Raw genomic sequence first — 12712 nt, 5'->3', positions numbered from 1 at the left:
CTCACAACTATAAACATATCTGGTTCATCAGGGTTGTTCATCATCTTCAGTCTTGTTGGGTATCCTTAACCAATCTGTGACTTCAGAAGTGCAGGATAGGCATCTACATGGAAGATAAAATACTATTTAAAATCCTGTTAGCAATTCTGTGGGTGAAAGAATTTCAGTCTTGAAAAAAAAAAGAGTTCTGAAAACATATATACCTTATTACTGGATCAGTTTTTTTTTTTCTATTTCCACTTAATTTCCTTTATCACTACCTGTGCATTTACTCCTGGTCCCGTATGCTGTGAGTACATAATCGTGTGATGCTTGGTCAGAAGAACACATTTGATGACACAAAACTGATACTTGTTTCCTCTGTCCATTAGCAAGCAGTCCTGCAAAATATTGAGTATCCTCAGAGCCCATCCCCTTCAAAAGGCTCAAGGAATTCAGCATCATGGGAAGATCTCAGCATATCTAAAGATCAAACTATAAGCTGATTCTTAAAATCATGAGTGAATTTTTACAGGAGTTTTATGCTGAGTTTTCTATGATACCAGATTTGCTTTTCATATCATTTGACTATATTTGAATCAAATATATCTGTTGATTTGTTATTTAGTGGTAGGCTTTTTATTACTAGTTTTTTTCATTTGATTCTTCTGGCCCCTATAAATGTGAAGAAAACCTCAATGTCTGCTTGTATCAATACTTTCTGAACCTGGTCTAGTGGAAAGTGTGCCTGCTCATGGCATGGAGGTTGGAACTGGATGATCTTTAAGGTCCCTTGCAACCTCAGCCATCCTATGATTCTATAAACTAGGAGTCACAAATTTCCCTTCTCTAGGTTTTTGCCTGTCAGGCTATCTGAAAAAGTTTTGCTGCTACCACACACCACAGTAAAAGCCCTTCCAACTCCATTCCAGCAGGCTGCAACAGCAGACACTGGGCTTTACTGGTATTACTTTATGGAGTTTGTTGTTTTGAAGCTTTAAAAAGTTTATTTGTATTAAGAAAAATTAAGTCTGGAAAGTGGGAAGCAGCCACCCCAGCTGCTGCGTTTCCCAGATAAGATTTAATCTGATCCAATGTATCAGAGTGCTTTAGTTGTTCCTGGAAGGGATTGAACATGAGACACTTGTGCAAAACTGTTGATGAATAAAGATGGCACAGTAATTTTTATATGTGAGAGCTATCTATTTGATTGCTCCAGCTTTAAGGTAGTTCATTACAGTAATTCACCCTGTGTTGCCTCTTTAACTTCATACCACAGTTTCCCATCAGTCCGATTAGAAATGGCAATGCCTTTATCAGATTAATCTTTCTTTCTCTTTCTTCCTTTCAGTATCTCTGACCCCAGGACAAAGGAAAGCCTCCCACTCAGCCCGTGCTGCAGGGTGGTAGTGCTCATAGCTGAGGGTCCAGAGCACAGAAGGAGGTTACACACTTCCAATGGGAATTGTTTGATACACAGACACCTTTCCTCCTCTTACCAAAAAAATACCAAAGCTTTTCTGTTTCTATGTAGATAACTAGAAACATTCTTACACAAAAACCAGGTCTGTTTACCTTATTAGATAAATAAGCATCCACAAAACTAATAAAGTAGCAAACGTATTACCTGTGAGGTTTGGATTTTGGGCATCTTTTGCAAATTGTATTTCACAGGGAACCCAATTTTCTTTATCTGGAGTTCAAACAGAATTTATGTCATTCATGAGCATATAGCATCCAAACTATTTTGTGTGGCCACAGTATAATCCCGGAATCCTTTTATTTCTCATGAAGTATATCCATCACTTTCTCATTTACATTTAGACAAACTATTTAATAATTATTCTAGAGGGGCCAAACTATTTAATAATTATTCTAGAGGGGCCATTTTGTTTTGCTGTCTTGCTTAAATCAAAATGTTTTACAGTTTTAACTAAAGCCAGTTAAAGCTAAAATTTTGATATTTCTATTCACTGCAGTAATATAATGAACAAGACAGGAAGAATTTTGATGATGTCCTTATGTAACCAACTGTCTATCAGTATAAATACTGATAGTGTAAGTGGTTTTACTTTACTCCTGTATAACTTTCTTACTGATATAGTTTCCCCTTCTGTTTTAATTATCAAATTGCTTTTTCGAGTATATTTGAATAATGTTTTTTTTAACATTTTGTATACTCTGGGTTTTCCTTATTAATAAAATTGTTGTTTTATAACATGCCATGTACTTCAGAGAAGACATTTCTGTCTTACAGATGTTAAAATCTATTCTCACAGCACAAAATCTTAACACAGAGAATGGCACCAGAAAATGAGCTGAAAATTTGTAAGGAACTCCTGGACCTTGATGAGCCTGCAAGACTTGTAGCCTCTTAAAAATGTAGTTTACTAGGACATTTAGCAAAACTCTCACAGCAGTACCTGAAAATCAAGAACAATCACTGTGATGGTAGGGAATTAGACAAATATCAGTCTGCAGAAAAAGAGGAATGTATTGAATGTATTTCAGTTAATTGTAGTTTAACAAATGTGAATTGTAAAACATCCATAGCCAAACTGCAGCAAAGGACCAGATTGCTGTTCTCTGCAATAACAAAATAGGGCCTTCAGCATGCAGCAAGACAAGAATGATCCTTGCTTTTCAGCAGAAGAAAAGTAGTTTTTGTGATTTGAACTGCTTTAGTTTACATGTGCAGAGGAAAATAAAATACTGTTTAGATTTTTCCTACTGAATGTCTGCAGAGGCTTAACAACACCTTTAGAAAACAGCACATACTGGGAAGAACCCATCCTCCCAGCGCACTACCAGAGCATCTCATGGTGTGTCACTTACATATTTTTGTCTTACATACAAAAAGCCTGGAACTTAATACCTTGATACCCACCTATATCTGAGCAATTTGTATAGATCATAGACCTTAATAATAATGATGTTTGGTTTGTATCAGATGCACTGGCTTCTACATACCAGGTGCTGAGGGTTCAAAGCTTCTTTGCACCTCTTTGCTAAAGACCAGTGATCTCTGGATTCAACCACTTGTAGAGATGGCAGTCCTCGTAGAAAGATGCAGGCAAAGGCATTAAAAGGAAAGAGCTATGTGCAAAAATTGGCTCACAACCTGTCTCATCCTGAGAAGCTTCAGGTATATTAGAAAATGTCTGGTAACATCTATTCTTACCAAAACTATCTGCTGTTGCTCAGTGGATTAAAGATCCTTCAGTATTGCTGCCAAATAGTTTTTTTGACTGCTACATAACTGATGTAGTAAACACAGCAAAATCTCTTAATTTAGGTAATTTAAGAACTGCCTTCTGGGCTGATCCAAGATGTTCTCAACACTTGTGAGGGAAAACATTTAGCTTGCAATGCCCTCTAGAGGCAGATTTGCCATAGTAGTGGTGGTGCCTGCAGATATGCTCTTCACTTTTCTGGTCCTGTACTGGAGCTTTCGAGAAACAGGTTTGGAGTTTTTTCTTCTTTTTCTCTTCTTCTTCTTCTTCTTCTTTTTATTTTTTTTTTTGTAGTTATCCACATGTCACATTTCTATAGGAGCAGAGATCTAGAAATTTTAGGTGCTCTGCAACTGATCTAGATGCCTCATTCTGGACTTGTACTGCAGGGGCTTTCAAATGAGATGGGGCCATATTTAAACTGCAAAGCAACATGGTGATGCTTGCAAACAATAATGGAGTTTTACACATCAGTGCTTGAAATTGAATAAGACTCTGAAAACATGCAAATTAAAAATATTTCTAACAGCTTACTGTTATTCCAAAGGATCTGTTTGCCACAAGCCTTCCATAAACCCATGGCTCTCAGTTGAATGAATTTAGAAGTTCTGCTTAGTCAAATGATGTTCTCTGTCTTTTCCTGGCAGCCATGGGCTCCTATATGCAGAATAGCAGAGAGTGAAAAGCAAAAGAGGAGCATAATTTGTTAATATCAAAATCTGGGTTATCCCATACTAAAGTAGAAACAGTACAAGAGAGTCACATCCATGTAATCTGAAACAGAATTTGCCCCTTGAAGCTTTTATTTGTCTTCATTCATAGAAGGTTTTTTGGGATGAATTTTCTTTCACTAGTTGACAAAGCTTTCTGGTAGGCCTGGAAAAATGTCAGCAAAGAGGCTTGGGCAATGCTGGCTTGGCTTCATATTTTACATCTTTTAATAGTTCAGCTCATTAATGAGAAAATCATCTGGCTGCTGGCACAATCAGATGCAGTCACTTATCAGTACATTGAGTTCAGTTTATAGTACTCCGATTCATATTCATGATCAGAGGATGCAGTGGAGCAATTCATTTGTGCACTGCTGCATTAAGCAATCACTGCCAAAATGTGACATATTGAGAGTTTGCATTAAACTGCTTCCTTTGAGCATCTTTGAGTAAAGAAAATCCCAAGTGCAGAAATCTGTTGAGATAAATCACTCAGCCACTTCAAGAAAATTGTTGAGATTCTATGTATATAACAGTTTAAAAAAATCCATTTACTGGTGCTATTGTACGTGTGACATGGTCACATCCTCAAATACAAGTTTAGATTATTATAACAGCTAATAACATGTACAAACTAGATCAGAATTATCCCAAACTGAACCCTCTTTTTCACCCTTAATTTATTTATGCTGTCTAATGAAAGTTAAGGTTGTTCTTGTTTTGGCTGAAGATATTCAACAATGTCAAAACCCCAGCCTTTTACATTCTGTATGTCATGGTACAAATAAGGGGCACTTGTAGTTGCAGTCTGGACAAGCTCACAATGACTCTGTTTTTAGGAAGGGACAGTGCTTATAAATTTGAGAGAGATGCATCTTGTGTACTATTGTGAGAAGAAGGTGAGGCTAGGTTTAGTCACCTTCTCACTTATTCAAAGTTTGTAGCATGGGATGGTGGTGATTCCTTGTCCACATTCTTCATTTGATTCCATCAGATCATTTTCTACTGTCAACCTTTGTCATCTTTTCTTCAGGTTTATAAAGTCTGAGCTACTCAGTGGTAGGAAAAGAAAGAAAGAGAGAAAGAAAGAGAGAAAGAAAGAACAAAAGAAAGAAAAGAACGAAAGAAAGCAAGCAAGCAAGAAAGAAAGAAAAAGAAAGCAAGCTAGAGCTGTAAGTCTGTGCTCATTCATACATGAGCAAAACAGGTGCTAAATTTCCTCTGAATGTGCCCTTAATGTAGCTTCTCTGGCTTGAGTAGGATTGTTCTTGGTTTTTCTCATTGGTATTTTGATCAAAATCTGGGCCAGTGAATCACTGCTAAGAGGAGAAAATTCACATAATATGTAAAAAAAAAAATGAAATGGGCTGCTTATACTTTATGTTTTTGTAGCAATAATAATCTCCCCTATTCCTAGTAATCACCTGTGTTTCAGCACTGACCAAACAGTCACTGACATGGGTCTTACTTCAGTTCAGAAGGCACTTGTTGGCTCCATTTTTCCTGTTTTTCAAATCCATGTAGGTGAGATTCTTGTGTACCTGCTAGGAATCATTCACCCCCATGGTTTTCTTTCTTTGAGCTTTGCTTTTATTCTCCCACTGGATCCATTTCCCCTGCATCCTAGGATACTTTTACTATATGCTAATAGTGGCATAAAAAGTCTTCAATGGAAATTAGTTGAAGATCAATTGGGAATAAAAAGCTCAAATCTTTAAAATATTTGTTTGCAATATTTCTCTCCCTCTTAAGATCCTGCATCTCCTCCACCACCAATTGTTGCCATCTGCAGATGAGAGGAGAATTGGTTTGCCATCAATCTTTCGCTCTAGACAGCAGAGCAAATGGAGTATTCTGAAGCAGTCTGTGTGGCTCTTAAACAAAACCCAGACATTTATTTGAATCAGAAGGGTCCTTCTGACTTCCTCCCAGTCTCCTGAACACACCTTTGACAGCGCCATAAACATAATCATTATGCAACTCTTAGTCTGACTGAATAAGTTTTTATCTTAATCCCACTCAGAATATATCAATGTATCTTATGATATATTTTCTAAAAGTTCGAATGGTATATTTTCTAAAAGTTTGAATAATCCTAAATCCTCCTTGGTCCAAATGATTACTTAAATCATCCATATTGCTAGGCTCTGTTTCCAAAGTCTTTTACAATCAATGGGATCACCTACAACTCCCCTGAAGTACATAGTTGTTGTAGTGTTAAACTAGATACAGAAGAGCAGAGAAATATATATATATATATAGTCTGCTCCCAGGAACTTGTGCTGTCTAGTGAGCTCCCACTTTTTTTATGAAAAGCCCTGGAAGCTATTTTGTTTTTTTCCTGACTGGTGTAACATCCTTGTTCTCACACTTCCAAAGAAAGGGTGCTGACCTGAAGTGGTGCCAGGAAGAAGCATTGTTGTGACTGAAGCCCACTGTCCTGCAGCCTATAAACAGCAGTCCAAAAGGAGACCCAATGGAGTTCTCCTGCACAGCAGTGGCTGCCACCAGCAACCTCCCTCTGAGCAGGGCCTCTCAGAGCCAGGGAACTCTCACATTTGCTGTACTCAGAGGATCGCTGAATGACCATGGATCCTGGGCTGACACCCCAACTCCTTCAGGCTCAGCCCTTCACCCTTCCAGAAGATGCAAAGGCATCCAAGGTGAGCATTTCACTGCCTTCAAGGGGAATTTTTCACAGGTACCTTGCACTGACTCTTTATGCCTGTGTGCATACAAGTGTGCAAATGCTATGGCAAATCTGGGAGAAATGCTGCTCTTTTAGATGTTTAAATACCTTAGATATATAAGTAAGTTAGGCTGGTAAAGAAGTTAAATTTAAGTTATAAATCAAGTTTAAGTACTTTTGAGTGCCTTTAAGCCTTTAGGCTGTACTCCTTTTTGTCCTTGCCCTTTCTATCCTTTTGTCACACACACACACACACACACACACACACACACAGAGTTCTCAGTTTATTTCTGTTTTGATAGACTGGATTTTGTTTGTTGCTTTTTTTCCCTCAGTGTGCCTTAACCATCTCCTAAGTAGCAGAGTGAACCTTTGCCAATGAACTCTGTCATGCTGTCGCTTAATATTAAATCAGGTATTTACTGATCCCCTCACCGGTGATTCTTTAAGTGAACTCAAACACTCATTTGTAGTGCTGGGACCATACTGGCGGCTACTGGGAGCAACTGGGAATGGCAGGTGTGTGCTGGAGGCAACTGGGACATACTGGGAGTGAAAGAGATCATATTGGCAGCAACAGGAACCATGCTGGGGCAACTGAGATGATTGGGAACGAGTGTGCTGAGAGCAACTGGGATATACTGGGAGTGTCTGTACTGATACTGGAGGGGCCAACACTGGGAACAACTGGACCATGCTGGGGGAAACTGGGAGCAACTGGAAATGACTGTGTCTACACTTTGTGACACTGAGATGGTACTGGCAGTGACTGGGACTATAGTAGGGGCAACTGGGATCACACTGGGACCACACTGAGAGTGACTGGGATCATACAGGGAGTAACTAGGAGCATGCTGGGGGAAATTGGGACCCCGTTGTGGGGCAATGAGTACATACTAGGAGCAATTGAGATCACACTAAGGGTGACTGAGAGTGACTGTGAGCAACTGGGATCAGATTGGAAGCAACTGGGAGCAACTGGGAGCATGCTGGAGCAATTGGGATATAGTGGGAGAGACGGTATACAACTGAGATCATACTGGGAGTAACTGGAACCATCTTGGTGGTGACTGGGAGATCACGCTGGGAGGAAATGGCATCACCCTAGGAGTGGATGGGTTGATATCGGGAGCAGCTAGAACCACACTGGAAGCAACTGGGATCATCCTGGCAGTGAATGGAACCATACTGTGAGTGGCTATGATCACACTGGGATCATACTGGAAGAGACTGGAATTATAGTGGGTGTGAATGGAACCTGACTTGTAGTTATGGAGAGCTACTGTTTCCACACTGGGAGCCAACTGGGCACAGGCTGGGAGCAACTGGCACCTGCTGGGTCCACACTTAGGGCTACTGGAAGCAATTGGGAGGGACTGGGATCATACTGGGAGCAACTGGGACCAAACTTTAAGCTACTGGGAACAACTGAGAGGGTTAGGTCTTAGGGTTAGAGTTGGGTCAGGGTTAGGGGATGGGTTAGGGCTAAGCTTATGGTTTGGCTTAGAGTTACATGTATGTGTGTGTGTATATATTTTTATTTATATATTTATATATTTATATCCACACACACTTGTCCAGCTCTCTGCCCATTACATTTTTTCAGGGGTCTGTTTTGGGGATAGACCTTGGTATGGTTTCACAAGTTTTGATGTGTCTTATTCAGATCAGATCCTCCTGTTTGCTGCCCCTTTTTCAGATATCAAAAGGAAAAGAAATTTAATACAAAGGCAAAAGAGAGTGCAAGTTTGAGAGGCATGGGAAACAGGCAAAGAAAGTAGTGACTGGAAGAACCATAGAAACCATCCTGCTCATGTAGTCCAGCTGGTGACATATACTGCGAGTATTGGGAGCACTTTATCCAGGCTTTAAACAGGAAAATGGAAGGGAAAGGGCTGCTCTGGGCAACGGCATGAGTTACTGAGGGCTTTGTGCAAGGCAGTGATGGCAGTAGTTCTTCATCTATGCACAGTGACTCAAAGCCAGATCTCTGTGGTAAGGAATTTGCTGTAGGCCCATGGTGCCCATGAGAAGGCAGGAATTCTGACTGAGAGCTCTTTCCATTGCCTGGTACCCCAGCTCCTGCAACCTGTTAGTTCGTCACTTGCAGTCTAATGACAGTTGTGGAGGATGACCGTGACAGACAGCTGTGTCTGTTAGCATCGAGAGAGAGCTTATGTCTGACCTACTTCTGGCAATGATTAACACATGATTTAGCTCTCATTCATTTCTATTCATGGTCATATATCTCACAGCTGTTGCTGAACACCAAGAATCGGGAAAGGTTTTTGATGACTCCATACAAACGCATCATCAAAGGGTGAGATCTAATCATTTACAATAACAAGTTATGATTCTTGTTAAAAAACAAGAATACTTGCTCCTGTTGCTCTGAAGTTTTTATTTCTGTTTAAGCACCAGCACATTCTAGAAATGTTAAAACAGTGATGGTGTATTTAATTTCTCATAAAAACTATCAATATGCTTATTTAATTTCTCACAGCTCACAGTGTTGAGATGAAACCACCAAATAAAAATAAGTTTAATAATCATCTTTGAGATGTTTGAAAGATTTCCAATTGTACATATTCTTGTTCAACGTTTTATTTTTACAGTCGAGACTGCATAATTCCTTCTCCAGTATAATTGTACCAAAAGGGACAAATTGCTTTTGCTGCCTCAATATTTAATCCACTTACATCTCTGTCAGGTTAACAAACAAGTTACAAATCTATGGCCAGCCAGGAACTAGCAGTGCTGCAATAGTTCCACATGCATGGACTTAGAAATTCACAGCTTTGTTGGGAATGGCATGTGGAAGTTCATTTGATGTTCAGTAGCAGTCCAGTAGTTGACCACATGTGGACTGGGAGAGTATCTCCACTGACTGAAAATGTTTCTGGCAGGTTTATTTATCTACCTATCTATTATCTAAAAATGTAAAGAGGCACATTGTGCAAGCATAGCCCTTTTGTGGGAGGTTTTAGAAGCTCTGAGTAAGGGTGGGTGTGTGTGAGGGTTTGTACACTTAATAATTTGCTTGAATTCAGAGAGCATTACAATTTTTGAAAATCTCTCCCATGATACCATCCTGAGATCCCCACAAATGACTAATGTAAAATCTGGCTCTTGAGTATCTTTATTTCTGTCCCCTATAATTTCCTTTCATTAGTTTGGTTCTTCTTCAATAATGATTGCTCCAAATATCAACAGATTTTGACACTACCTGCTCACGTCTCACTCGTCTTTGCTTCCACTCTGCACAAATCTGACTGATATAGACAAACCTGTAAAGGTGGTCAGATGCAAAAGATTTTCACAGCTGTTCTTGTTGAGGGCATTCAAGCTGGAAAAATGTGTTCTTACATCATAGTTCTTTTTTAAGAGCAGATACAGAATTGGCAAAGAAAGTACAGGTATTTATTTACAAAGCTGATTGTATTAAGAGGTGAAAAATATTTTTCTGATAATTTAAGAAATTAGAAAGAAGTGAAACTTGTGTTTCAGTCTTGTGAATGTTTGATGTAGTTTTGTTATTCACAGATTTTTCTCAAAGTCCAGCAGCTAGCCAGAACTAATAATTTACTTTTTTTTTTTAATATAATGGTAGGTTTATGTCCACTTGAGAAGAAAATAACAATGTCTGTGCCAATGATTCTTGAGAATTCTTTCTTCTGGGGAATCTCAGATTCCATTATAAATATGAAGATCTTATATAAACAGCTGAAATTTGGAAGACTCAGATTTTCTCCTCATTATGTGTACATAAAGATAGATGGAGAGAAGATTCACCTTGAACAAGTCACTACTAACCTTCTGCTGAGCTTGAGAACTAGTAGGCTGCCCCAGTTTTTACACTGATAAAAGGAGTCTAGCCATGCTGTTTTCTCAAAATATGTTGATAAACTGTCTCTTCACAGCAAGAACACATTTAGCTGATACATCTGTTACTCAGATTGTCACATAGAATTAGGAAATCAATTCAAATATTAAGTATTTTATTGCTATCTAGGAGTTAGAAGCAAGGACTAGAGGGATCAGTCTTGGCACTTGCTATGCAGAATTTTTAAACGAATAATCTTAGAAACAACTCAGTATATTCTCTAACAAGAGAAAGTAGTTAAAGATTGCAAAAGGATTTTGCTCAAAATGTATTTTTATTTTACTCAAAATTTTATAAGTAGAAAAAATGGCTTTACAAGAGAGATTTAAAATCTAACTGAGAAGTCAGAGTGATGGGGCTAACTCTGATCAGGGTCCTGGCTATGGGCCCAGTCCAGCAGTTCCCTTGGTTTACTGGGCTATTCAGACACTGTTTGCCACCCCTTGCTGTGAACCACTCCTGGGACCTCAGTGGGAGCAGATGTGTGTTTTACGGCTCTTCATCATAATACTTTGATGGGTTGCTGAAAGTGTTTGCAAAATTGGATATTCTTAACACTTTGCAGTTTTTGACAGAGCTGACTTTTAAAAAAGTGCACCTAAACCCCAACATTAAAGAAGGGCAAAAGTTATTTCTATGTCAACTGTAATCAGAAGCTGAAAATACTTTATTCATCCTTGTGATCCCAGTGATGCCCCTTCTGATAACAAAGCCTGCTTGTATTTGTTAGTCAGTGATGGATTCTAAGACAGATACCATCTCTGGTTTTATGTAACAAAGAAAGTTAATCATGTTGATTTTTTCCAAAATATAAAATACCACTATTGATGCCCAAATAATCTGAATCTTTACTTGGAGACATGAAGTGGAACCTATCAGATAAGAGTTATGTGCAGAGCAGAGAAAATTTTTGTGTGGATCTCTGTCTGTTCCATTGAAAAACTAACTATGGCAGGGAGCCTCGAGAAAAGATCTAGTCTTCCCTTGGCCACAATTTATATCTTTTCTCAAAAAAAAAAAAAAAAAAAAAAAGAATAGGCAGGAAAAGTAGTGATGCATGTCTGATATTGATGGAAAGCAAGTATGTACCTCATCCATTGAAAACATTGATCAAGGCCACTTTGCTCTTTTTTAATGATGGCCCCATAAATCTGCCAGTATCAATGAAAGTCACTGTTATCTACTGAGGTTCTAAATGGCTCTGCTAAGGAAGCTAAGTCGTGGCTAATGGTTCTTTGCATCCAGGAGCCAAATTGTCATACTCTCCCCTTTCAAAACTCTTCTGCTCCTTGTTTAGTTTTTGTTTCCTTGTTTGGCTGTGTTTTTCAGTAAACTGCACATGAAGAAAACCGGGACATGCTAAAAAAGAGGAAGAAATTCCACATACTCATTGCAATTTTTAATGAAGGGGTTTTAATGCTGAAAAGCTCTTCTCTTAGTGGGTTTCAGTCAAGAAGGATGAGAATCCAATAGGATGTGGCATTTTTCTGAGAATACAGTCTATAGAATGTGATTGAATAAAAATCAAATTGAATAAAAAAGGCCTGGAAAAGTGATATTCCTGTTACATATCAATGTATAGTCTGTGGTTCAATTCCAAATCAGATATAGGATTAGTAAACCATGGCATTTGATTTGGCTATTTAAAAAGGCCAGACACCATATGTGGGTGCTAAGAAGATCTGAAGGAATGAGCAAGGAGGTGGGATCAGGCTCATCATAGTTCACAAACTGTGTTTAAATATATGGGCTTGCTCTGCACTGCTGTGCTGTCGGCCAGGAGCACAGTTCCACATCTCCCAGTATGTCAGGGATTCCTCAACAAGACCAGGGTAGGCTGAGGAATCTTTCCTGGCTCCCCCAGTGATTACAAAACAGGGTTTGCCATTTCAATATTTTATACTACATATGTTCAGGATTGAAGTATATCCTCAGTGGAGGACTTCACCTCACACAATGGGAAGCAATAAATAACCCTTCTCTGAAGAGATGATGAGAACACTTTGAAAAGGAAGTTTAATTATTTTTTGACTCAAGAATATCAAAGAGATTCTCTAGACAGAGCTGAGTGTATCTTAGTTATCTTTGCAATGAAATCCCTCCTTAGCCTCGCCCCAACACACATTCCTGTGTAACATGTACATGAATCTCAGAAACAGATGGAGTATGCCTTACCCAGAATCTAATCCTTGTGAGGTAGAGAGGCCAGATGGTCTCA

This window comes from Coloeus monedula, assembly GCF_965178545.1.
Source record: "Coloeus monedula genome assembly, chromosome: 2".
Lineage (NCBI taxonomy): Eukaryota > Metazoa > Chordata > Aves > Passeriformes > Corvidae > Coloeus > Coloeus monedula.
This window is presented reverse-complemented; position numbering follows the sequence as displayed.